The 27,985-nt window shown below is 46.8% G+C and overlaps 1 protein-coding gene across 8 annotated transcripts in view; it reads left to right on the top strand.

Moving 5' to 3' along the window:
- The first annotated feature begins 8,693 nt into the window (after window positions 1–8,693).
- The window catches only part of NDST2 (N-deacetylase and N-sulfotransferase 2), a 218,711-nt gene continuing 199,419 nt past the window's right edge, over window positions 8,694–27,985 (top strand). For 6 of the 8 annotated variants that reach the window (XM_073352875.2, XM_073352877.2, XM_073352876.2 and 3 more), the window contains exon 1: window positions 8,695–8,856. The gene's annotated coding sequence lies outside the window, so the exon portion shown is untranslated. Of the gene's footprint in view, window positions 8,857–22,384; window positions 22,572–27,985 lie in introns of all 8 variants that reach the window. The other 2 variants (XM_073352879.2, XM_073352885.2) reach the window with 2 other exon arrangements.

Genomic DNA, 27,985 nt, shown 5'->3' with positions numbered 1-27,985 from the left:
GTCAGGAGGCTCTCAGACTCTGGGAATTCTGTATAGCCCACCTGGAAGCATCATATCTGCCAGGAGTCCAGAACTTACCAGTGGACCACCTCAGCAGGTCCTTCCACAAGTAGTCCATCCGGCCAGATGTCATTTTCTCCCTTTTCCAGAGCGGGGGTTTCCCCAGGTCGACCTGTTCATTACTCGGAGCAAAGAAAGTGCCCAGTGTTTTGCTCCTTCCAGAAAAGCAGTCGGGGCTCAATTGTGGACGCATTCCTGCTACCCTGTGGAGGTTGTCTCCTCTACGCCTTTCCCCGATTCCTCTCATATACAAGGTCCTGCTCAAGGTCCACAGAGACGAGGCGGAAATAATTCTGGTGGCACCAGCGTGGCCTCGACCACTGGTACACCACCATAGTTGGATGGTTCCTCAAGGGTCTGGAATGGCTACATCCCCAGATTAGACAGCCTATTCCTGAGTAGGACCTTAACTTGATCCTCTCCAGGCTAACGGGGCCCGCATTTGAACCACTGGCGACTTGCTTCCTTCTCTATCTGTCGTGGAAGGTAGTCTTCCTGGTCGCCATTACATCAGCAAGGAAGGTGACTGAGTTAAAGGCCCTTACCTCTGACCCACCTTACATGTAAGAAAGCCACTTACATAGTTTTCCTCAAGGATAAGGTGCAACTCAGCCACCCTTTCTTCCTAAGGTTGTGTCACATTTCCATACTAGCCAAGACATATTGCTGCCTGTTTTTTATCCTAAGCCTCATGCCAGTAGCCGTGAGCAGAGACTGCACTCTCTGGATGTTCGGCAGGCACTAGCCTTCTTCATTGAGTGCACTAAGCTGTTCAGGAAGTCGAACCAATTGTTCATAGTGGTGGCAGACTGGATGAAAGGACTCCCGGTCTCATGTCAAAGAATACCTTCCTGGATCAGGTCCTGCATCCCCACGTGCTATGAGCTGGCCAAGACACCAGCCCCAGCTCTTATGGCACACTCCACAAGGGCACAGGCCTCATTGGCGACATTCCTGGCCCACATCCTGATCCAAGAAATCTGCAGGGCAGCAACTTGGTCCTCGATACATATGTTCACCTCTCAGTATGCCATTGTCCAGCACACCAGAGATGATGCAGCTTTCGCCCCAGCGGTGCTCCTATCAGCGATTCTACAACTCCGACCCCACCACCTAGGTAAGGCATGGGAATCACCTAATTGGAATTGATAGGAGCAATCACTCAAAGAAGAAAAAATGGTTACTCACCTTCTCGTAACTGTTGTTCTTCGAGATGTGTTGCTCATATCCATTCCAAACCCACCTGCCTTCCGCACTGTTGGAGTAACTGGCAAGAAGGAACTGAGGAGGCGCCGGGTCAGCAGGGTCATATATTGAGCACCATGGAGGTGCCGCTCCAGGGGGCTCCACAGCCAACCCGACGGGTGCTACTAGGGGAAAAACTTTCCAACGACTGTGCATACGGCGCACACACACACCTAATTGAAATGGATGTGAGCAACACATCTCAAAGAACAACAGTTATGAGAAGGTGAGTAACCATTTTATCCTGCCTTAAAGAGAGAGTTAGTTTTCACAAGTACATCAGGAACAACATTTTGCAAAAGTAGGACCTGGAGTGGGGTACTCTCTGTCACCCCTCTCTCTGTTCCCGAGAGGTCCGTTGTATGACTGCTCCCCTCCGGGAAGTCAGTTACACAGTTCCCTCTTAAAACCTGAGCCACTGGTAGGGTGCCTGGGATCACAGATACTGATCCAGCACATTTCTCCTGGGTAAACCCTCCCATGTAATCAGTGAGGTGACATTCCTGTACTCCCCCACATCCCTTCTCTGGGCCCCTGTAGCGGGGCAGTTACCTCACTCCTGAGGGAAAAGGCTAGGCTGATTGGGGAAGCAGCCACAGCTGGGGCCATACCCCAATCAGGCCACAGATGGCCCTATACAAGGGCGGTGAGCCAGGAGCTAAGGGAGTCTCACTCTAGCACTGGAGTGGGAAGGGCTAGCTGCCTGGGAACCAGGTATCTTGAGCGGAGCAGTGCTGGGGAATCATAGAATATCAGGGTTGGAAGGGACCTCAGGACTAGAAGGGACTAGAAGGAGATCATCTAGTCTAACCGCCTGCTCAAAGCAGGACCAATCCCCAATTTTTGCCCCAGATCCCTAAATGGCCCCCTCAAGGATTGAACTCACAACCCTGGGTTTAGCAGGCCAATATTCAAACCACTGAGCTATTCCTCAAAGGGGAAGGGCAAAGGGAGCTTCAGCCTGATAAAACCCCAGGATTCAGGCCTTGTCAAAGGCCCAAAGCAGGTACTGGGGTTGCAGAGGGGCATCCCAGGGTTAGGCAAAGGCAGCAGGTCCAAACCCTCCTTGCCGATGATGAGTGGTTTACAGACTGCAGTCTGCCCCAGTAAGCGGGAGCTAGATGGTGACTGGCAGTAGCCACTGAGGCAAGGTGGGGATAGAGGGTTGGGGGTTCCCCTGGGAGGAGAGATCCAGATTGTGGGTTACTGCTGGGGGCAGAACCCTGATGTAAAGGGGCACCGGGGTCCAGGAGGGACACAGGGGACAGCGGCAGGTGAGCCACTGGCCTGCAGAGGGTGCTCCAGGCTGGAAGAACTAATTCCCAAGACGACCAGCAGGAGGCGCTGCACCGGTGAGTCGTCGCCTCGCTAAAGCCCCCCTCTAAGGCACACACCTCTGTGCTCTCTAGAGTTGGATCTATCCCCTGTTCGGCTGTGGACTCACAGCTAAAAGCCAGAACAATCCTTTCGCTGGTAAGCACTGCACCCTCCTCTCTCTTTGAATTGGGTTTGCCTCCAGTTACAGAGCCTATGGAACCATCACCCACCACAGCAGTCTCTAGGATTCCACCATCCTCCTCTGGGCTTCCCTCTAAGACACATCTTCTTATGCATTCTAGAGTGAGATCTGCCCCTTTCTTAACTGCAACTAGGACAGACTTCTCACAGGTAGACAAAACCTTCCTTTCCCCCCTGGAGAAAAGCCTGTCTTTAGCCACCGGGTAAAAGCTGGTCTCAACCACACCCACCTCCAGCAGCATCTTGCTTTTCACTTCTGCAGAGGAATTAAAGAGACACTCTCCCATTTCCCTATCAGTTTCTGTGACTTTACTTTTTCCCTCTGGGTCTTCAGCACAAGATTCCTCCTTGCTGCTGACAGGCCCCTGGATAGCCTGTGCCACATTAAAAAAGTCATTCCCCAATAATATTTGGGTTGGGTTATGGGGAACAGCAGCAATTGTTAATTCAGCTTGCAAATTCTCAGTTTCCATGTGCACTTTAGCCGAAGGCACAAAGATTTTGTGACCTCCTACTAACAAAAGCTCTGCCATCTGTCCTTGTTCAGGATAAATACATACTGCCAGGTCTCTCCTGACCACAGAAATATCTGCATCAGTATCTCTTCATCCAGGGAGCTCTTTGCCATTAATTCCGACAGCCTTTATGTGCTTCTTACCAGGCTGTGCAGCGGCTATCTTTACAAATCCTGTATGATAAGTGGCAATTGCCTGAGATGCCTCTGTGCTCTGGGTAGCAGCATTTCCATGAGATGCCTGCTGCCTGTTCCCACTCAGCACCGGGCATTTATTCCTCAGGTGGTCAGTGGAATTACAATGATAGCACCTTCTGGGCTCTTCTGTTTTTACAGATTTGGGACAAGCACTGGAGGACTTGGGGAGGTGAGTGTCCAGCCTCCCATCTACCCTCCTTCTTCCCAGGGGTAAAATGGGAACCCTGCTTCCCACCAGACTTAAACCCCTCTGCCTGTGATTTATTCCTAATAGATGCTTAGGATTGTTCAAATTCATCTGCAAAAGTTGCGAGATCTTTTACAGTTTTTACCCTCTTATCCCATAAATAGTTTTACATCATCATTAGACATATTTAGGAGCTGTTCCTGAGCAACCAAATCATGCATTTCTTCAACGCTTGAAATACCTTTTCCCCTCACCCACTTATTCCGTAAATCTCTCATTTGGTTTACATATGCCACATTATTCAATCCAGCCCCTCTTTTAAGGCTCCTAAATTTTACTCAGAAAATTTCAAGTGTAATCTGTAACTGTTTTAAAACTATTTGAATTTACCATAATTAGAAGCATCACCTGTTGGCATCTTATTGAATATATCCAGAGCTCTCCCAGACAAATTTGCAACCAAAGTGGTCATCTTTTGATCATCAGGAATTTTATGGAGCACACACAGCCTCTCAAAGGTGAAGAAATATTCAGCAATGTCTCCAGTCTTGCTGTATGCAGGACACAACCGCTCCCACTTGTGGACTTTTGGAGAGGCGGGGCTCCCTGGTGTGGGGTTCTGTCTCCTCCACTCCATTAAGGCCAGTACATGCTTTCTCTTTTTTTCCCTCTCCTCTGATTTCTTTGCCTCTCCGTTCAATGGCTTGCTTCTGGGCTTCCATGACCCTCTCGTAGGCTGCTTTTTGTCTGGCTTCTTCCGCTTCCCATTCTTTTTATCTGCAATTGTCTTAATTCCACCTCTCTCTTGTACATCTTTTTGTTTTCTTCTACTTGCAATCTGTGACGATCCAACTTTTTGGTAGCTTCACTTTCACTCATTTTCCTACTTTTCCTGTCCCTACTTCCCTTACCCGAAATAAGCAAACAGACAATAACAAACCTGTAACCACTTTGTCTGTTCTCTAGCCAACACACTTAAAACTCACTTAAAATCACCACCAGTGTCTCAGAGCAATAAGCTGTGCACATTACCCTGCTCACTGCACCACTGTGACAGGTTACCCCCTGCTCCACGGTGCCACTTGATAGACTGGGGTTCCACTGAGCTCGCCCATTTCACCAGCCTGGGATCCCTCATCCTGTCCCGCTGCACGCACGCACGCACACATACAAACAGGTAGGGACACCCTCAGCTGCAGAATGACACCAATACTGAAATCAGTGCTGCATGGGAAGGCTTTCAGCTAGGGAATTACCCAGCACTCAGGTGCACACACCCTCTGGAGTGTAAACCCAAAATTATATTGTCTTGCGCTGTACAGAAATCTATACAGCGTAAACTCATGAAATCCGCCCCCAATGTGGAGGAAAATATGCACAGCTTTTTGCCCCCCAGTTATGAATTATACAAGTTTGCCACAGAATAAAGAAAAACAAGTTTATTAACTACAAAAGGTAAATTTTAAGTAATTATAAGGGACAGTAAACAGATCAAAGCAGATTACTGAGTAAATAAAATAAAACACGCAACCTACGCTTAATACACTAAGTTAACTGGTTAATAGTAGCACATTCTCACCCTAAATATTGTTTTGTGCAGGTTGCAGAGTTTCTTGAAGTTAAACTTCACTGCTTGCAGCTTAAATCTCCTGGTATTCCTTTCACAGACTAGACCTTTCTCCCCTGGGCTCAGCCCCTCCCCCGCCCCCCGCTTAGTTTCTTTGTTTCTTTAGGTGTTTTCAGCAGTCTTCTTTCTTGGGTGGGGAGGCTGTAGAGAAGAACCTAGATTAACTCACTCCCCAGCCTTAAATACGTTTTGCATATGGCAGGAATCCTTTGTTTCCCAGTTTGAACCCCCTCCTAGTGGAAAAATACCAGCAGTCCAAGATGTACCATGTCCCAGTACCAGATGACATGATCACACAACCCAGCAGTGTCAAAGCAGCATCCCAGGAAACTTCTCAGGAAGTAGTAGTTTCAAAGTCCTATTGTTCTCCCTAATGGGCCATTCCTGGATGATTGCGTCTGGTGGGCATTCCCCAGGTGAAAACACAGTTGTAATTGTTACATAGTAAATTTTCCTAACTTCAGATACAGAAATGATACATGTATACATGGATAATCACATTAGTAAATCATAACCTTTCCAATGATACCTCACCTGTGTTACCTAGCAGCCCTGTGTTCTTGGGGAACCAGGGTGCAGTACCCAACCTGTCTCGCTCACAAAAAACACCCCCTCCCAGCCTCTGCTTGAACCAAATCTGCATCAGAAGAAAGACTTACAAAAAGCAATGAAAAGGGAGTGGGAGACACACCTAAACCCCTGGAATAAGGATGACAGGATTAAGGGAACTCCCCTAGACCTCATTCCCATCAAGATGGGACAAGGAGGCACCTCCATTAGCATACAGAATGGAGGACAGAAATTCCAAGGCAAGAACTGCATGGAACTCTGGGACCAGAAAAGCAGGGAAGCACTGCATGATGGGGGATCTCTGCTCCAGATGTTAATGAACCCACGCCTGCACACACCCAGCTCAGTAGTTATCAGACCAATTCTAGTAATAAATCCTTTATTGGTATCCAAAATAGTGAAGCTCCCTGATTGCATTGTGAGCTCCCTCCAAGGAACACAGTCCAAAGCCAGGAATGATCAGCTCCCATGGTCTAGCCTGAAGGAAACAACTTTGGTATACACCCTTATTTACACATAAACAAATCTAGTGTTCTCCCTTGAACCATTGTTGTTTCTCAACAAAAACCCCTACTTATGCTCAAGTAAGTGTTCTGATACCAGGATCCAAAATCTGCATCAGTTCCATTGGGACTTCATCTTCTGCTGACTGATCATGCTGGGGGCTCTACCTGTCTCCAGCACTCCAGACCCTCAGCTACCACCACCACCACCACCTGGGACTCCGGATCAATTCAAGCTTCACGGAGTGGTGAGAACCCATCTCTCTCTCTCGGGGATGTGATAGTCTTCTGACCCTGACTTGTGTGATCGGTTATAGTTTTGTAAACTTGACTTTTATAATCAAATTTAAGTTAGATTTAATATTATAACTGTTTTGTTTGTTTGGCTCCCCTATGGTTATTACCTGGCAATAAATAACTTTAATGATTAAGCTGGTTGCTTCTCTCTCTCCCTCCCTCCCTCCCTCGTGGGGTTTTTTTGATTTCCTCATTTGCTCTGCAGCAACGCTCCTCGTACCTAAGCTAAAAGAAGGTGTGAATTCAAAAGAAGCTAAAAGAAGCAGAATTCACATCTTACCTTAGAGTGGTATAACTTCCCTTGTAGACAAGTCCTCAGTTCCTGTGACTTGAAGCCAGAACTATGTTGATGGGAGAGTGGTGATTGTACAGTAAACACTAATTCACAGCTGTGGTGTTGTCACTGTCCCATGTGTAATCCTGACCTCAGATGCCATTACATGTGATTTAGAAAACTTACTTTTGTGGTCAGTCTCTGATGCCAAAGGGTAACTTAGAAAACCACAGCAAGCAGTTTCTATTCAGAATCAGACTGTAACTCCAGTGCACTATGTCTCTTAGAGGTTTGCAGAAATGTAACTTCATCAGTGGTGCCCATTTCCCTAATACAAATGAGTCCTGAGCTGGGGACTTGACTTGAAGCCATCACAAGGCTCATGTAGCCCCAATAACAACAGTTTGCCATTTATTTTAAAGGAAACATGCTACATCTATTTATCTTTTGCAGAGAAGGGGTGTGTGTGTGATTAAATTTGATTAACATGACATTTATTTCCATTGGGCTTAATGAAAACTAGGAACTGAATGTGTGAAAAGAGGGGAAAAGTTGGAGCAGATAGAAAGGGGTTTAACATCTAGCCAGAGCCCATGCAGAACCCCAAATTTAGTGGGCATTAAATAGATCATAGCTATGTTAAGTTAGAAACACCAATGCAAAGCTACTACGATGAATAAACTACATTACATCTAACTAACCATAGTGTGCCAATTAATCATAGTCATGAGCTTGTATGTTGTATCCCTATCCTCTGTTTAGATATAAAGCCTTGTCTGACTGCTACCATTGTACTGTTTTAAACATCTGGGTATAGTTCGACAGTCCACACCCTGCTTGGATGGAATTATACAAAGGTGCTGAAATGCTTATTCCTTAGGGTGACCAGATGTCCCGATTTTATAGGGACAGTCCCGATTTTGGGGTCTTTTTCTTATATACACTTCTATTCCCCCCCAACCCCCATCCCAATTTTTCACACCCGTGCAGTCTGGTCACCCTATTATTCCTATCTGGGAAAGGGAATAAACTCTGCCCCTATACCCACTTTTATAGTGGTATGGCCATGCCCATACAAAAGGTTGTACTGCTATAACTGTTTCTGTAAAATAAAATCACATCCCCAACAAAAACAAAACTTGTCTGGGACCAGGCCTAAGGGCTTGTCTTCAGTGGGAAATTGACCAGAACAGCTCCCCTGTGGGCACTCTTATTATGGAATAAGGGGGCCTTTTTCTGATTTAAGGTAAGCCATTTTGGAAGAGAATTAAACTCAGTTGCAAACAGCATCCATTCCGGAATAATTTCAAGGGTGGGGAATTATTAAAGGACTGTAGCTATTTTGCAGTAACTTGCCGGTGCAGACAATCCCAGAGCCCTGGGGGGCAGGGCTTGTCTCTTCTGTGTTTGTACAGCGCCCCAACTCCCCCTGGAGCAGTTACCCTAATGTCACCATGGGCAGCCCCTTGCCTGGAAGGGGGGCGGGGAATGGTCCAGCCTGTGCCCCCCTTGCCTGGGTATCACTCTGGCCTGGTGCCCCCCTCCCCGGGCAACTCGGGGATGTCGATCCGCCCACGGGGCTGTCGCGACAGGAAGGGAGCGGGCGGGTCTGGCTTGTCCCTCTCCCCCCCACCCCGCCGCAGGGCCTGGCGGGCTCGGCGGCGGCGGCCCAGCTGGCGGGGGCGGGACCTTGGCGGCCGCCTCCCCTCCGCTCCCTCCCTCCAGCGGAAGATGGCGACGGAGCGGCGCGGTGGCAGCGGCTCCCCCAGCGGCCGGAGCGGGACCCAGCGGCCGGGGCCGGCGTGAGGGGGAGGCGGGAGCCAGCGCGGGCACCCGCCGGAGGGGCCCCGGCGCCAGGTGGAGGTGAGGCGAGGCGGGGCAGGGAGTGAGCAGACCGGGGCTCTCCCACCGGCGCTGGGCTCCGGCCGGGCCCGCGGCCACCGCGTCCCCCCGCAGCTGCTCACGGGGCCGCCCGCGCTGGGCGCCTGGTGTGGCGGCGTGGCCCAGCCGTGCCTGGGGCTGGCGCCTGGTGCCCGGGAATCTCGGCAGCCCCCGCCCCGGTGGGTGGGACAGAAACCCTGGACAGCCGGCTGTGACCCGGGCCAAGCGCGCCCAGCGGAGCCGCGGGGACAGCCCGGCGTGGGCGGGCACCTGGGGCTGCCCTTGGGAAAATCCACCTCCCCCCCATTTCAGCCCTGCTAGTGCCCTTTGCCGGCACACGGCCCCGTCCCCGCTGCCCCGAGCCCTGCCTGCAGAGGCATTCCCCAGCCGGGCCCACATCTCAGATGCGCTGGTCTAGCTACCTTGCTCAGGGCTGTGAAAAAATGTGCACCCCCTTGGGTCGACTCAGGCTGTGGCTACACGAGAGAGCTTACAGCAGCGCAGCTGCCCCTATGCAACTGTGCTGCTGTACGCTGTCTCGTAGCCCCTCTAAGCCCACGGGAGAGAGATCTACCATTGTGTTAATGAACCCACCCCACAAGCTGTGGCAGCTATGTCAGGAGACGCTCTTCTGCCAACATGGCACTGTACACACGATTGCTTGGGTCAGTGTAACTTATGTCACCCAGGGGGGTAGCTCATTCACACCCCTGAGGGATACTAAGTGGCAGTGTAGACATAGCCCTAGCATCTGCTGTAGATGCAGCTAGGTCTTCCATCAACCTGGCCTTTCAGATGGGAGGATTACCTATCGACAACAGCCCTTCCATCGACACAGCATGCGGCTAAACTATGGCGCTACAGAGGCAGAGCTGTAGCGACTACTGTAGACATACCCTAAGATGCCTATCACTGTATATTTGTGCACCTTTGAACTACCTGTACAGGTGACAGGGTTGTCCAAGTGGCTGATAATGGGGGAATATAGTGGGGTGCATTCCTGTGTGCCCAAACCCCATCCACCTCTCCAGTTGGTTACTGAGTTGTGGCTTCCTTCCCCAGTGAAGCTGGGGCAACTTGGAGGTACTGTGCCTCCTTTGGTTCTTATGAAGCAGCAGAGGAGATTAGGATGCACCTGCTTTGGAGAAATAGACCACAGAGAGGAAATCCAGAAGCAAAGAGCATTCTGGAGCCTGTAAGTTCCCCTGGACTCTCTTCAGCCACTGAACAGAATAGCCCCGTGTACCCTTTATCTAAGGATTTTAAAGCTCCCAATGCCTTCCTTGATCAAGGTTTGTTTTGTTTTCATTCTACTGGTGGAAAAATTCAGGCACAGAGGGGTTAACTGACTTCCCCAAGGTCAGGCAGTCTGGAACAGCAGCACATCTGACTCCCAGTCCAGTGCTTTAACCACAAGAATATCTGTCCTACCCACTTCTTCTGAACTCTTCCTGTCCTATCCCATTCTCCATCAGAGCCCTGGTTTTTACTGGAGTTTCACTTGGAGACCAGATTCTTATTCACTTATTTCTCTAAGCTGTTGAGTGCTGCTTAGATCACGTTCCACCCCAAAGGTGGCTGCATCTCCATGGGCTTATTTACATTACACACTTTTATTGTGTTTGAACATGATTCTGAATAATTGAGTTAGATGGCATAATGGTGACCATGAGTAGAGGGGTCAGCATAAACTAGGACAAGTCACGTTCAGCATTGTGTCAGACTGTGGTGATTAAACCCCATGTTATGACAACAAACATATTTTGGTCTGGTCTGTATTGGCTGTAGTCATGTTCAGCACTGTGTAATCTAACTCAGTTGTTTCATGATCACGATGCAACACAATAAAATGAAGTAGCATAGACAAGGTCGGTGGTGCGAGAAGTCATTCCAGTATTTGCAAAAAGAAAAGGAGTACTTGTGGCACCTTGGAGACTAACAAATTTATGTGAGCATAAGCTTTCGTGAGCTACAGGTCACTTCATCGGATGTATGCATTCCCATATTTGTACATCTGGTTGAGTTGGTAAAGCACCTTAGGATCCTTTGTGACTAAAAGTGCTATGTACGTTCAGAATTATCTCTTAACTGATTCTCTTGTATGTTGGCTACCTTCCTCTTTTCACTTTTCACCCCTTCACAAATTCCATAAGCTTTTTAATCCACTCTTTTCCCACTCTTTCTTCTCCCCCTTCACTTTCTTCTTTTCACATAGTCCTTCACATTCACTCCTGCTCCTTTCATCCTTGTTTAATTTCCAATCATGGCTGCCCTCCATCTATCAGTCAGTATTGAAAAATCTCCATTTCAGTATTTTGTTTTGTTTTTGCAGGCTGCAAACACATCTTTTAAAACAGCTTTGTTTCTGTGTGTGGGATTTCAAAATAGCAGTATTAAAAATTTGAAAGAGAAGTGAATATAAACTTCAGTGTAAGTGCTGAAAAGTGGAGAACAGAAAATCTCTGTAGGTTGTGTTGAATTTTCTTTTCCTGTCATGTAAGTGAAAAGTTAATGTGCTTCAAGGCAGGTGTCAGGGGGTCATGTTCACCCGGCACTTCCCATGTTGCTGAGGGAACTATTCTGGAATAACTAGTTCTGATTAACTCCATGTATGGACGCTTTTATTCTGGAATAAGGCACTTGTAATCCATTTGGTTTAAACTAATTCAGATAAGGCACTCTTATTCTGGAACAAGAGTGTCCACACAAGGAGTTAATCATGAATACTAATCTTTAAATTCACAACCTACCTTAATTAATTTTCATGTGTAGACAAGCCCTAAAATTGCAGTTGGGGGGGAGGGGAAGGGGAAGAGTCCTGAGGCATTTCTAGTTGCAAAAAGGGGTTCCCAGTATAGAAAAGATTGAGAGTCATTGCTTTAATGTATTCATAGTATTTAGAAGCCTGTAGAACAGAAGATTGGGGAGAGAGTGCAGATGTGAACATATGTGCTAGAATATTTGCATGTTTTTCAGTAATGTCTAGCAGATGCAGTGATGCTATCAACAGTATAAACTCTTCTGAAGGCATATTTTACCAATGTCATCTAACCTTCAGACCCTGTGTCTTATCTGCGTTAGTGTTTACACCTCTGGTTTAGATGACACAGTGGTAAAGATGCCTGGGCCTAGTCTACACTAGCTGAAAATGGTAAAGAACTATCCAAGTGTCAACAAGGCATGTGTGCATTCTGGACCCGTGCACATCTCCGGAGCAGTGTTTGACAGGTTTTGATGCCTGTCTCCATCTTTCTGTGGTTTGGCTGGAAGGTGCAGAAGAACTGCACAGATAGATTATTTTATTTCATTGTAATTGCTGGAGTTGTTTACACATGATCTCTCAAACATTTTCCTTTTTTTAAAGAATGCATCTCCATCCATGATGATAGCACAGGTCCAAATCCCTCAGCACTTGTAGCAAATATCTTTTAATTGGTCTCATTTAACACCCATAAGGGTGTACTTTATTTTGCTCTCCTCCGAATCCCCCTCCCCAAGTTGTAAGTAATTTATTGCAGGGTATGTTACAGACAGAAGAACAGCCTCTGGCTGTCAGCAACCTTTCTGGTATGTCAGATTTCTAGCTTGACAGGCAGCTGCAGTAGTCTGTGGGTACGTGAGGCAATGATGATGCAGCCGCACAAGCAATTTGTGGTGCTGCTCAGGCTTGATGTATCTATTCTGTCCAGGATTCTTGTGCATCTGGAGGGGTTAATGGTCCTGGTGTTGGTTCTCTTTTCCTCCTAGCTTGCCTGTTGGCTTTCCTGAACTCCAGGGTATTTGAGTTCCATTTTTTCCTTTTTAGCTGTTTTTCTAAGGTCTATGCTTGCATGTAAATATCTCTAGGTTGCTCTTTTGTGTGAAGTTAGACTCTGAACAGAGCATAGAGCTATCAGATGTGTAATGCATATTTTTTAAAAGCCTGTCTAGCCCAGAAGTCTTTTTAAAACTTAAGTTTAATTTATTGTTTCTGAAAATAAGGGAAGCAGTTGCTTTGGTTAGAGTCAGACATAATGATGCAGGTGGGTGCAGTTGCAGGCTTTGCCAGACTTGTACCACTTCACTTCAGCCTTGACCTGTAAGAATATCCCCCACAGGTCTGCCAGTGCACCTCATTCCTGCCCTCTAGCTATCCTGTCTTCACAGCAGTATTTGCAGAGCTTGGCTTCTGGGCATTTTCTGCCTGGGAACTGTGCCATAGTTTCAGTATGGACCAATATCCAGAAAGGAAATGGTGGTGACCAAACTCATTCCATATGTGAGCTATTGAGGAACGCAACTGATATCTGTAGAGGTTAAAGGTGTATGGATCCTTTACCTCTGGAACCTCCTCCCACACCACTCAGGGTTTGTCACCACTAATGTTTTGACCTTAAGTTAATTGGTTGCCAGTTAACTTGAGGTAATTCACCTTTGTAAAGGCTAGTCTGGACCCTTCCGGAAGGTTTGTTCCAGGCTGTAAATATTTGTGGTTTACCTGGGGTAAACACCACCAGATCTGTATTTTATTTATTTATTTGCACTGAAATGGGGCTTGTTTTCTTTTTTGTTTTTAAAGCCGCCCCAAAAGCTCTCCAAACAAGAAGAGATGCGGTTGCAGTCTATTTCTGTATGGACTCAACCTGCTTTTGTGTAGGCTGAATAGAGTGAATAGCCCAAAATAAACCAGACAGAGCATCTTCGCTCAGAACCTGCAACCATACTAATGACCCTGGGAAGATCCTTAGGAATATCTGTCTCTGCAGAGTGTGTAGCTGTATATAACTTAAATATGTTGCTCCTGCTGGGATTGTAGCACATTTAGTGTTGACGGTATTTCTAGCTGCTCTCAGGGTGAAATGTTAATTGTCTTAACTTAGCCTAAATGCTTGCAAACTGCTTCCCCATGGGGTGAATTTAATTCTCATTAAATATAAATACTGGAGTTAAACATTAAAACTAAACTTAATTTGATGCAAACTTTCATATTCCCCTGGAAAGTCATAGAAGATAGTGATGACTATCACTTGTTCATCTGGTGGTGCCCAGTGCAGAATTGTTTCCTACAGTATATTATTAAATGCTCTAACCCTCATTAATACAGAGTTGCCAGATGGTGCCTCATGCACTTCTAGAAGTTGAGTTCAGCAACACTCAAACTCTGAAAACCAGGAAGTGTAGAGTAAGGTATAAGTCACCTGTAACAAAGTTTTTGGACATTTAATTTCTTTGTTTCTTAAAAATAATTTCTCAGCATCCCCATGTACCACAGTCCATCTGTCCACCTCCACTGCCTCTTGCTCCTTGACAGCGATCATCTTAGCCACAGAATACGCTGGCTGCCACTCCATAACCTCATCTCCTCTCTTTCTGCCTATCCAGCATAGCCCAGTTCTCCACAGAGGGATGGGTGTCAGAATGGGGCCTGCAGGTTAAGGGAGTTGGGGAAAGGATGCAGGAACAGCACAGCAACTAGCAAGGAGTCAGTGGGGACAAAATTTGAAGGGGGAGACAGATATGGAGGAACATGGATATGGGGGGGATGAGGACAGAGCTAAAGCCCCCCCAACACCCCACACTGTACAACTGGCCCCCTTCTTTTCAACTTCACTATTCCCTGCCTTTCCCCCCACATTCTACCTCATTACTCACCCCCCCCCAATTCTACCCTTCTGCTCAGACTCCCATCTCACTGCTCTGACACTGTCCCAGAGGAAAGCAGCTGTCAGGGTGTGTCATGAATAGTCTGTCTGTGAATTAGCTGGACCGCTTCTGATTTAAGGCCTTAAAGTTTAAGATAGGGGCTTTCAGTTGGCACTTGAAGCACACAGAGTGCCCATGTGATGTGTCCTTGGCAATTTTTCCTGCCAAGGGGGCAGACTGTTCTGTTTGACACAAGATGGAGTTCGTGTTGCCTCCAGTTTTTAGCCACAGTGAGTTACAATAGTTCAAGCTCGGAGGGGATGAATATAATGACTCATTGTGTCTAGATAATCACTTGAGAGGGATGAGCGTAGTTTTCTGGTGAATTGGAGATGCAAGAAGGTGTTTTTCACCTCTCTTGATACCTGAGTCTCCAGGATTAGTGATGAATCCAATAAGACTTGAGACTCCTTACTTACTATCTTAATGGAGGGTGGATGCCTTCAGTAGAGGAGAGCTCATTGTCTTGGCTAACTCCTCAAAGTTTTGCCCCCTTCTCGCTATCATTGCCCCAGTCAAGGTAACATTTGTTTTCTGTTCAGCTAGTGTTCGTCTAGGTGCTAATCTCTTTCAAGTATTTTGCCATCTTTGTTGCAGGATTGTCTGAGTCTACGGCAGATATTCAGAGCTGAATTTCATCAGTGTACTGTTAGCAATGGAGTCTGAAGTGTTCTGTAATTTCTTCAAGAAGTAGGACAGGTAGTGTTTCTCCTTGCAGAGACCTCTCATATAAAGGTCCCTGGAAGATGAGAAATTAACTGCCATCACAGTTCTTTGAGTCTTTTTTGTCTTATTTTTCTTAGTTTTGAACTGGATCTCTTGGATTCAATGAGTGGTACTTTTAACTCAAGCTGTGTGCCCTTTTCTTTAGGATGAGCCACACTTGCCTTCGTCGGAAACATAGGTCCTGCTGCTGTCTTCTGATTCCTATCATCTTACTACTGGTGGAATTCTGCGCCAAAAAAAAATAAAAATTCTGCGCACAATATTTTAAAATTCTAATATTTTATTTGTCAAAATAACACAATGTAATCACATCAGTTTCAATTATTTTGGTAATTTATTTCAAAATACCTCTCAGCAAGTATGTCTGTAACAATGCAGAAAACAAAAAATGTTTCAGGAAAGATTTTTTGACAAATAGATTCCTTATTAATACAGAACTTTGAGGACTAATTCATATAAACTACAATACAGAACCGTATTTCCCACACCCCTCAGAAGTAGTGCAGAGGTTTGGGGGGTCAGGAGGAGCTGAGGGAGAGGCATTTTGATAAAATGCTTTTGAGGAAAAAACCTATGTAAAAATAGTGTTAAGGTACATTATAGCTCAGAGGTATCTCATCATGGAATAGGGATTATAAATTCTAATTCTATAGTATGAGACAATATATTCATGTAATGTTTAAGAAAAGTTTTGTACACGAGTTCCAATAGTTCACGGATTAGGGACCCAATTTTATGGGGTTCCAGGGGCTTCTGGATAGATTATTTAGGTTAATCTTTCTATCTACCCAATGGGACTCAGTGCTCAGTCTAGAAGATACCATCAGAGATGCTTAGTTTTGCAGTTCTCAAACTGTGGATTTGTGTATCCAGAGATAAGATGCTTGTTAACAGCAAAAATGTTTTAAAATAAATAAATAATATATAGAGGTGAGAAATAACAGACCTCAACCCTATTGTCCCTCTGCAAATCTGTGTACACAGAGTCAATCCGTTACCTCTCTCTAAAAGTGCAAAGTTTCAGAAGGTTCAATGAATAGAAGATTGGTGGGGGCAGAATAGATCTGGATAAGGAGAAGAAGTCTGGAGATAAATGTGAGAAGGGAGGGACAGGCAGTAGAAACACAAGTGAAACTGTTTGAGCAGCATATTCCAGAATGCACTTTTATGTAGAAATCCATGATTAAATAGAGTCTTCCTGACTAGTGATTTAAATCATTGTGATCTAAATCGTGATTTAAATCAAACCCACCCTGGAGGGGAGGGATTGTTAGGGAGTTGGGGAGCCTCCCCCATGCAGATGCTGGCTGACCCCTAGCCTTTCCCATTCAGTCAGGCACATCTGCCCCATCCCTGTGTGTCCCTGCACCCCCACCCAGCCACCCTCTGCACTCCTCTTGTGTCCCTGTACCCCCACTCAGCTGCACCCCTCATCCCCTTGTGGCCCTGCACCCCGACTCCCACTCAGCCCCTGGCTCAGTCTGTCCCTCCTCCACCACTAGCCCTTCTGAACCCCAGTCTGTGTGACCCTCCCAGCAGCCCATGTGCTCTGCTCTGTCATATCCCGTGCCTCCTTACCTGGCCCTGCGGGCAGCGTGCTGTGAGGAATGCAGCCTCTCCTCCTCCCTATTGGCTGCTATGGCTGGTGAGCCTTTTATTTTGGTGCCACAGCAGCCCATGGTGGGCGAAACAGGTAACTGCAGTGCCTCTCTGACAGAATTTTCTGTGGAGAAAAAAAGTCTATGGCGGGGGGACATGAATTCTGCATCTGCACAGTGGCCCAGAATTCCCTCCAGGAGAACTGTCTACAGTCTCTCTCAGCCTGTGCTCTTCCCGTCTTCTTCTTGTGTAATTCCCCACCACCCTCATGAGAGATCTGCTCTTAAACCAATATTCCCAGAATAAATACTACCCTGACTCCAGGGGATGATGAAAGCATGTGCCATTAGGATGCGTTAGTATAAGTAGTTTGTTCTCGGTTTCAGGGCTTTGGAGCTGTGCTCTGGCTCCGCTCCAGCTCCAGGCAAAAACCTGGAGCTCCGCTGCTCCGGCTCCAGCTCCGGGCTCCGCTCCAAAGCCCTGCTTGGTATCATCCCACAGTACTTGGAATGATGAGGCCTTGGCCTGAGACCATATAAGCTCAGAGCTTCCCACAGTAAAACTTGTCATGGTTCATGCAAAATATTGATTTTTGCCTCCCCCTCTCCCATCCCCAACCATTACTTTTAAAAGCAAATTTCCACCCCCCCCCCCCACAATCCTATTTGATTTCTTGAAGCAGTTTTATTGGTTTCTGTATGCTGGGTTTAAGATTTTAAATCAAGGTTGTGTTTAAATATTGTTCTAATTACAGTTACTATTAAGTGTGACCTTTCTTGGGCTTGTTACTTTAATTGTCTTGCATCTATTACAGCTATTGTATAATTACCCTGTGCTTCTGTCAAGATGTCTTTATCACATCTCTGTACTGCTGAATGGAGATGGAGTAAATGGCCCCTTTGGCTGATGGCTAACATACTGCTTCTATTACAAAGGGCATGTCTACACTGCCCTGCAGTTTGACCTTTGGGGGCATGAATAGCAGTGTGTGCCAAAGTGTTACACTGTAACTTCCCCGTGTGGATGCTGTGGGCATGAACTTTTGAAGGTCCCTCATTTGCACTAATGTAGTATGTTGTAGTACACAATATAATCTGTTGTTATGTAATGGCATGACATTTTCAATCATTGTCTTTATACATTCCAACATGGGTTTGTATGGCAGGTTGTTTTTTACCATGGCTGCACACTGAGCAGAGGTATCTACAGAGCTCTCCACGCTAATGCAGGTCTCGCTAGGGGACGAGAGCTGAGGAGGCATTGTTCTAAGTCAGCCATAAAAATGTTGGCATACTGTGGGGCCATGCAGGTACCCATAGCAGTGCCACTGATGTGAAGGTATAAGTCATCCCCAAATCTGAAATGGTTGTGGGTGAGGACAAAGTCACAAAGCTCAGCCACCAGGTGTGCCGTGTCCTCATCAGGGATACTGTTCTTGACAGCTTGTAGTCCATCCTCATGTGGAATATTGGTGTAAAGAGCTTCTACATCCATGGTGTTTTCAGGAAGCTCACCAATGCATTGTAGTTTCCTCAGGAAGTCGGTGGTCTCTCAAAGATAGCTAGGAGTGCTGGTAGTGTAGGGTCTGAGGAGAGAGTCCAAATAGCCAGATAATCCTGCTGTAAGAGTGCCGATGCCTGAGATGATGGGGTGTCCAGGGTTTCCAGGTTTATGGACCTTGGGTAGCAGATAGAATACCCCTAGTCGGGGCTCTGGGGGTGTGTCCATGTAGATTTGTTCCTGTGCTGTAGCAGGGAGTTTCTTGAGCAGATGGTGTAGTTTCTTTTGGTATTCCTAAGTGGGATCAGAGGATAGTGGCCTGTAGAATGTGGTTTTGGAGAGTTGCCTGGCAGCCTCCTGTTCGTTAAGGTGCCACCAGACTCCTTGTTGTTTTTGTAGTTACAGACTAACACTGCTACCCCCTGATACTTGACATTTTTATAATGGTGGTTCTGCTGTTGGGGTTGCTCAGGCATGACATCTTTCTCCTGGGAAGGAAGAAGGGCTGGCTTTGCTGGCTGACTCTTTAACTAGCTGCATTGGGGCAGCTCCTAGCTATATTGTTATACTGGTAGCAAAATATCATGTAGCTTTCAAGATGTTGGCTAAGTCACTTGAAAATCTTGGCTTGTAGCACATCTGGGAGCAGGTTTCCTTGAGGTGGAGCAAAGGAATCTCCTTTCTCTTGTTCGCTGAGCTAGCCTATGCATCTTCGTGGCACAGAAATTCTGTTGCTTCTCCTTGTACAGAAGCAGTGTGTGCAGAGCACAGCAATCTGCAGGCGGCTAAGTGATGCAAAGGACTCTCCTCTCTTAGCCGGTGTTTCATTATTCTCTTTGCCTGAGGCTTCACAGCTTTGTTTTTTTAGTTAAAATCTTTAAACAATGGGTTATCTATTTTCACAGACTTTGGAGGGTTTGAAATAGCTGTTACCCTCAGGCATTTGGCTCAAGATTACAGCAATAAGTGCAATCATTAGAGGCCTCAACCTCTTCTGTAAACCAGGCTGTCATAAGGTTACCTTGGCGTCTAACTCCAGTGAAGTGTATCATCCTTTACTAATTCAAGGAAAAGGTAGCTCCTCCTGGCCCTTCACAGATGTGTTAGGCTTCATTTGTGGGGTGTAGGTTAGGGGGAGGGTTCCCAACAAGTTGTTAATAATTTTGCTGTAGAGAGGAATCAACCAATGTCTGAAATCTTCTAGCTCCTGCTAAGCGGAGGACTCTGAGAGAGTGCATAGCACAATATTCCCCAGAATCTCACCCGGGCCTTTGGACCTCACCACAGTACAGTTAATAATTGGTATGAAGTGAGCTGTAGCTCACGAAAGCTTATGCTCAAATAAATTGGTTAGTCTCTAAGGTGCCACAAGTACTCCTTTTCTTTTTGCGAATTGGTATCTAGTTGCTCATTTATTGCAAAACCTTGTCTTAAAGGAGAGCTTTGCCCATATTCTACAGCACAGCAGTCTGAAATTTCCCATGGCTGTAACATTTTTAAATTGGAAGGTAACTTTTATTAATATTGACATTTCTGAGCTTTGTGCTAGCAGCTGCCATCTTCTGAAAAGTGACCTTAAAAGAGCTTGGGTCCAATATCAGAGATTGGGTGCAAACCAGTTGCCATCCTGCTGTGGTGTTTGGGATGGCAATCAGAATAAGAACACTTCTTGACTGTTTTGTTAAAATACCAAACAGTCAGGTTTTCCTTCTGATGCTGTGGGATCTAAACCAGGTTACAAATATCAGTCATTCTGCTATCTGAATAGCAGTTTCCACGATATGCATCTGAAGAAGTGAGCTGTAGCTCACGAAAGCTTATGCTCTAATAAATTGGTTAGTCTCTAAGGTGCCACAAGTCCTCCTTTTCTTTTTGCGAATACAGACTAACACGGCTGTTACTCTGAAATCTGCTATCTGTGATGCTTCGCAGTAAGATGTCAGCTGTCAGTGGGAATCCAAAAGCCATTTCTAATAAAAAGCTACATTTTCAAATGCAATGCAATTTATTTGTGGTAAGAAGAGCTCATTTCATGTGGACTTTGTTGTGCACAACGGGACTTGCTTTTTTCTAGAGAGTAGTTTTATCTCAGGAACGTTCATTGAACAAAGTTGTATGATGTCCATGCTTCTGAGGTTCTGTGAAGCTTTCCATCTCTGACAGATTCTGTTGATTGGCAGCCAGTCAGCATGCTCTAGTCTCCCAACTTCTGACCTGTTCTTATCTTGCCATAAATGCCATGCCGCTCTCACAACAGTCAGAAATAGTGTGTGTTGACTGGCTCCTGGTTTTATCAATTGACTCCCCTCCCCAAAAAAGAATCTGAGGAGGAATTGTTCCATTTTCTTACTTCTAAGCTCTTCTTCACCCCCCACCCCCCAATTGGTATCATATAACCTTTCAAAAGGGAAAAAAAATAAGCGCTTATTATACTACTTCCCCTGTTCAAGGTATTTGGCACACAATAGCCTTATCTGGAAAACTTGGTGCTGATCTTTCAACAATGGGTGCAAGCACTAGTGTAGGCAGGAATCAGGCATTTTCAGTTCTGTTCTGTAAACAGATGATCATGACAAGGTGGTATAAGCACTGTGTCCGTTCTACGTTTGTGCTTACACAGCTGCATTGTCGATGGGGAAACTGGTACTGCATTTTCTACTGAAGCTACACCCTTTATCCTCACAACACAGAACCACTCGTGGTGGGGTGGGAGAGGTTATCCCCATTTTATATTTGGGAATCATAGAATATCAGAGTTGGAAGGGACCTCAGGAGGTCATCTAGTCCAACCCCCTGCTCAAAGCAGGATAGATCCCCGACTAAATCATCCCAGCCAGGGCTTTGTCAAGCCTGACCTTAAAAACTTCAAAGGAAGGAGATTCCACCACCTCCCTAGGTAATGCATTCCAGTGTTTCACCACCCTCCTAGTGAAAAAGTTTTTCCTAATATCCAACCTAAATCTCCCCCACTGCAACTTGAGACCATTACTTCTTGTTCTGTCATCTGCTACCACTTCTTGTTCTGTCATCTGCTACCACCATCTGCTACCATTACTTCTTGTTCTGTCATCTGCTACCTACCGGGTGTTGGGGGGACACTGAAAACCAAGGTTTCAGAGTAGTAGCCGTGTTCGTCTGTATTCACAAAAAGAAAAGGAGTACTTGTTGCACCTTAGAGACAAACAAATTTATTTGAGCATAAGCTTTTGTGAGCTACAGCTCACTTCATCAGATGCATTCAGCGGAAAATATAGTGGGGAGATTTATATACATAGAGAACATGAAACAATGGGTGTTACCATACACACTGTAACAAGAATGATCACTTAAGGTGAGATATTACCAGCAGGAAGGGGGGGGCATTTTGTAGTGATAATCAAGATGGGCCATTTCCAGCAGTTGACAAGGACGTCTGCGGAATGGTGGGGGGTAGAATAAACTATTTCCCCCCACCCCCCACTGTTCCTCAGATGTTCTTGTCAACTGCTGGAAATGGCTGATCTTGATTATCACTACAGAAGGTTTCCCCCTCCCCCTGCTCTCCTGCTGGTAATATCTCACCTTAAGTGATCACTCTCCTTACAGTGTGTATGGTAACACCCGTTGTTTCATGTTCTCTATGTATATAAATCTCCCCACTGTATTTTCCGCTGAATGCATCCAATGAAGTGAGCTGTAGCTCACGAAAGCTTATGCTCAAATAAATTGGTTAGTCTCTAAGGTGCCACTAGTACTCCTTTTCTTTTTGTGAAAACCAAGAGAGAAGAAAAGCCATTTCATGGAAATGTCCAAGTAGAATGCATTTAGAAGCTGGGATAATAGCTGTTACTTAAGGATGATGGATTATTTTATAATGTACTGGGGTGAAATTAATGCTACTAAAAGAGACTGACTATTCAAAATATTTTCTCTATTCACACTGTCATAAAAATATTGCCAGCTTATTGTTGTTATTATAATAGCTTATTGTTCTGTATCTTTATTCTCATACCCCCTTTCTTAGACTTGGATACAGATGAAAACTGAGACTTTCTGTTTAGGCAGCTTACAAAATAAATTTGTAGCCGAAATCCTTCCATCCCATGCAGAAACCTCTGCTGCTGCTGGGATTCAGAAGACAACAGCCACGCACTGTTGCCGATGCAGATGTGGCTGGAAGGGGTGCATTGAGGAGAGGGAGGGAGCAACTGGTAATTTTCTATATCTGTGATTTAAGAAAGATGGGCCTGGTGCTTAAGACAGCTCTGGCTGCAGCCATGCTGTTGGAAATGAAATTGCGTCCCTCCACTTCAGTTCTAGCCCCCATAGTAACAATAATAATAAAAGTAGTAGTTAGCACCTAAGTTCCCTCTAAGCTGCGCGGCTGCGCAGCAGCCTATTAAGGGCTGCTCAGGCACTTAGGGCTATGGCTGGGAGAGATGCCTCTTCCCCAGTCCCAGACCTGCTGCAGCTGGGGGAGAGGCGCGCCCATGCCCCAACCCAGCCCTGACTCGGACCCGCCATGGCAGGGAGAGATGTCCCGCCCACAGCCCCAACCCATCCCTGACCCAGACCTGCCATGGCTGGGGGAGAGGTACTCCTCCCCTGGCCCCAACCCAGCCCCGGAGCTGCCACAGCAGGAAGAGGCACCTCTTTCCCCAACCCCACAGCCCAGGTGCTGCTGTGGGGAGAGAGAGCCATAGCCACAGGGCAGCCTGCACCCCAAACTCCTCATCCCCAGCCCCACCCCAGAGCCTACAAAGTTAGGTCGACATAAGCTGTGTTAGGTCGATTTAATAATGTATGTGTCTACGCTGCCGAATCCCTTCCACCGACCGAAGTGGCCTGTAAAGCCAACTTCTGTACTTCACCTCCGCGAGAGGTTTAGCTCTTGATTCGACGTGGGTCAACATGGGGATAGTGTAGACACTGTGTTGCGTAATTTGAATGAATTGGCCTCTAGGAGCTGTCCCACAGTGCTCGGCTGTGACCGTGCTGGAGAGCACTTTCAACTCCGCTGTATGTCAGCCAGGTGCACAGGAAACAGCCACTCCCCTGTTAAAGCCCCGGGAACTTTTGAATTTTCATTTCCTGTTTAAGCAGTGTGGAGAGCTCACCAGCACAGCTGATCATGGAAACTGAAGGCTTCAAAGGCGCTCCAGCATGGAGTACACAGGAGGTGGTGGATCTTATTGCTTGGTGGAGAGAACAATGTGTGCAGGCAGAGCTCTGATCCAGCAGAAGAAACACTGACATCTATGCCAAGATTACTTGGGGCATGGGGGAGAAGGGTTACACCAGGGACACGCAGCAGTGCCGCATGAAAATGAAGGAGCTTCGGCAAGCGTACCAGAAGAAAAGGAAGATGAACAGTCATTCTGGTTCTGCCCCACAGACATACCGCATTTATGAAGAGCTGCATGCGATTCTCGGTGATGTTCCCGCCACTACCCCAAACGCTCCATGGATACCTGCCAGGAGCCCGCGAGCAACAATGAGGAGGACATTGTTGATGGTGTGGAGGAGGAGAATGTGAGGCAGGCAAGTGGAGGATCCATTCTCCCCAACAGCCAAGAACTGTTTTTAACCCTGGAGCCCGTCCTTTCACAGAACCAGTTGACGGTGGAGCATGGTGTGAGGGAAGGCATCTCTGGTGAGTGCACATTTCCAATCAAACTGTAGGGGTTACGTGCTATTATGTTTAATCTGAACAAAAAAGTAAGCATAGTGGGTATCAGTGGCCACTCCAGCTACTCTCCGAAAAAGACTGTTTATGTGCATGGGGATGACCTGGGAATCCTCCATGGAGATCTCTAGGAAGCTTTCATAGAGGTACTCTGCAATCCTTTGCAGAAGGTTTCTGGGAAGGGCTGCCTTATTTCTTCCATCACAGTAGGACACTTTCCCACACCACTCCAACATTAACTCTGCTGGCATCATTGCAGCACACAGCATTGCAGCAGAAGGACCAGGTCTGTTCCCAGATGCTTGCAGAATCTGCTCCCTTGCCGCCTCTGTTACCCTGAGGAGAGTGATATCACATAGGATCACCTAGGGGAAATGGGGGAAGTTTTCAATGCTAGCCCTTAAACCGCAAACAATTCAGCAAGTAATCTGCCCCCTGTTTGGTGAAATCTGGGTCACGCAACCACACTTCCCCAAATGTGCCATGGTTGTGGTTGGAGGGGGGGCGGCTTCCTGTTTGTCTCCCTCCCCCCGACCCAGTGCCACTTTTGTGAAAAACAAATTATTTAGGGGGCTTTACACTGGTGCCTATCCTCAAGCACCATCCAGGTTGCTAGGGGAAAGGAGGCTTTTCTCAAGTTCCAACCTGTGATTCCAAGGATGACTTCACAAAAGCAGCAACACAAGACCTCTCACCCATGCCTTGTGGCCTTACTCATCATGGCTGAAGCAGCAAACCGACTCTTGCAATAGCCAGTGGTTGTGATTACGTTGTGGCTTGCAGTGAAGTGTATTGAGGAGTGGTTTTTTTATTTAAAAAAATCTACCTTGCACCAGAAACATATGCACTGTCAATGCTACCCTTGTGCTTTGCATTCCTTGCAGCTGAAACCTTGTCCGTCGGCACATCCTCTAGACTGGGACAGAGACTTTCCCAGATTAGAAGGTGGAAAAAGAAGACTTGGGAGGACATGTTCAATGAGTTAATGTTCGCCTCCAAGAGTGACAAGATGGAGCTCAGAGCATGGAGGACCTTGGACATGGACAGGAGAGCATGCAGGGAACACGAGCATGCCACGCAGGAAGAGACGCTGTGGATTATGAATGAGCAATCAGACATGTTGAGGCATCTGGTTGAGGTTCAAGAAAGGCAGCTGGATGCTAGAGTCCCTCTGCAACCTATGCTGAACCTGCTGCTATCATTGCCCAGTTCTACATCCTCCTCCCCTAAATGTCCTATGAGGTGGGGGCGGGGGGGAGAGTTTGGTATCCCTTGCACTCAAATCCAGGGGAGGGTATAAGGACTAGAAGGTGCCCATTCCCACACCTTTGATTGTTATTGCAGTGCAACTGAAAGCAAGCTGTCCTTGTTTCTCCCCCCACAGTGTTATCAGCCCTCTTGCCCCAGGTTATGTTTTCTTTGCTGTCTCTGTGCGGTCCATGTGCATAATAAAACTTAATGTACTGAGGAGAAAAGGCTCTTTATTCATTCAACACATCGTGGTTGGTGGGGGTGGAGTTTACAGGGGAGAAAATGCAATGGAGGGGACAGTTTGGTAAGGAACAACACAGATAAGTGTCACATTACTCTGGCTCATTGCTGAAACTGGTTTTCAAAGCCTCACAGAGACGCAGACCCCCTCAATGTGGTCTTTTTATTGCCCTTGTGTCTGCCTGCTCAAAATTGGCTTCCAGGCAATCTGTCTCAACCCCTGACCCTGCCAGAAACTTTTCTACCGTTGTTTCACCAATATTATGGAGCACACAGCAGGTAGCAATACCAGTGCATGGGGATGCATGGTATTCTTCCGTCCTAAGTGCAGGACTCTGCACTTGTCCTTGTGAACCTCATCAGATTTCTTTTGGCCCAATCCTCCAATTCGTCTAGGTCACTCTGGACCCTATCCCTACCCTCCAGCGTATCTACCTCTTCCCCCAGCTTAGTGTCATCTATGAACTTGCTGAGGGTGCAATCCATCCCATCATCCAGATCATGAATGAAGATGTTAAACAAAACTGGCCCCAGGATCGACCCCTGGGGCACTCTGCTTGATACTGGCTGCCAACTAGACATTGAGCTGTTGATCACTACCCGTTGAGCCCGACGATTTAGCCAGCTTTCTGTCCACCTTATAGTCCATTCATCCAATCCATACTTCTTTAACTTGCTGGCAAGAATACTGTGGAAGATATATCACGTCCACCACTTTCCCCATATCTTCAGAGCCAGTTATCTCATCATAAAAGGCAATCATGTTGGTCAGGCATGATTTGCCCTTGATGAATCCATGTTGACTGTTCCTGATCACGTTCTTCTCCTCCATGTGCTTCAAAATGGATTCCTTGAAGACCTGTTCCATGATTTTTCCAGGGACTGAGGGGTGGCTGACAGATCTGTAATTCCCCAGATTCTCCTTCCCTTTTTTAAAGATGGGCACTATATTTGCTGTGACAAAGTTCCTCCTCTGCCTTGGTGGGTCCTGCGCTTATTGGCGGATTTGCTTGCCTCAGAGATTCACTGCAGCCCTCAGTTTGGCCACTTTTGCTAGTGGCTCAAACCTGCTATTCACTCAGCTAACCTCATCGCTGGCTAGCATGGAGAAAAGCAAGGAGAACAATCCCTACAGTCTCTGCTGGTCCACCTAATGGGTTGGGGGGACAGGCCAGGGATCTTCCCCTCTGGTGGGACCCACAGTCCAGGTCAACTCCTCCTGTATCCAACAGGGAGATGGGGAGGAACCTGGGCCCTCTCTCTACTCCGGGTTCCAGCCCAGGGCCCTGTGGATCACAGCTGTCTATAGTGCTTCGTGTAACACCTGTGTGACAGCTACAACTCCCTGGGCTACTTCCCCATGGCCTCCTCCCAACACCCACCTCACCATAGGACCTTCTTCCTGATGCTAAATAGCGTTTGTACTCCTCAGTCCTCCAGCAGCATGCCCTCTCAGCTCCTTGTGCACCCCTAACTGACTGAAGTGAGGTCCTTTTTAAACGAGGTGCCTTGATTAGCCTGCCTTAATTGATTCTAGCAGCTTCTTAATTTGCTCCAGGTGTCCTAATTAGCCTGTCTGCCTTAACTGGTTCCAGCAAAGTCCTGATTGATCTGGAATTGCCCCTGTTACCTTACCCAGGGAAAAGGGGCCTGCTTAACCTGGGGTTAATATATCTGCCTTCTATTACTCTCCTGTAGCCATCTGGCCCGACCCTGTCACATTGCCTTTTCTCAGTCATCCGGGACCACCTCCAATCACCATGAGTTTTCAAAGATAATGGCCAATGACTCTGCAATCACATCAGCCAACTCCCTCAGCATCCTTGGATGCATTGCATCCAGCCCCATGGACTTGTGCAAGTCCAGCTTTTCTAAATAGTCCATAACCTATTCTTTCACCGCTGAGGGCTGCTCACCTCCTCCCCATTCTATGCTGCCCAGTGCAGCAGTCTGGGAGCTGACCTTGTCTGTGAAGACCAAGGCAAAAAAAGCATTGAGTACTTCAGCCTTTTCCACATCATCTGTCACTAGGTTGCCTCCCCCATTCAGTAAGGGTCCCACACTTTTCCTGACTACCTTCTTGTTGTTAACATACTTGTAGAAACCCTTCTTGTTACCCTTCACATCCCTTGCTAGCTGCAACTCCAATTGTGCTTTGGCCTTCCTGACAACCTCCTGCATGCTCGAGCAATATTTTTATACTCCTCCTTAGTCATCTGTCCAAGTTTCCACTTCTTGTAAGCTTCCTTTTTGTGATTAAGCTCACCGAAGATTTCCCTGTTAAGCCAAGCTGGTCACCTGCCATATTTGCTATTCTTTCTGCATATTGGGATGGTTTGTTCCTGCGCACTCAGTAAGGCTTCTTTAAAATACAGCCAGCAATCCTGGACTCCTTTCCCCCTCATCTTAGCCTCCCAAACGATCCTGCCCATAAGTTCCCTGTGGGAG

The sequence above is a fragment of the Lepidochelys kempii genome, chromosome 7 (assembly GCF_965140285.1).
Source record: "Lepidochelys kempii isolate rLepKem1 chromosome 7, rLepKem1.hap1, whole genome shotgun sequence".
NCBI lineage: Eukaryota > Metazoa > Chordata > Testudines > Cheloniidae > Lepidochelys > Lepidochelys kempii.
This window is presented reverse-complemented; position numbering and strand designations above follow the sequence as displayed.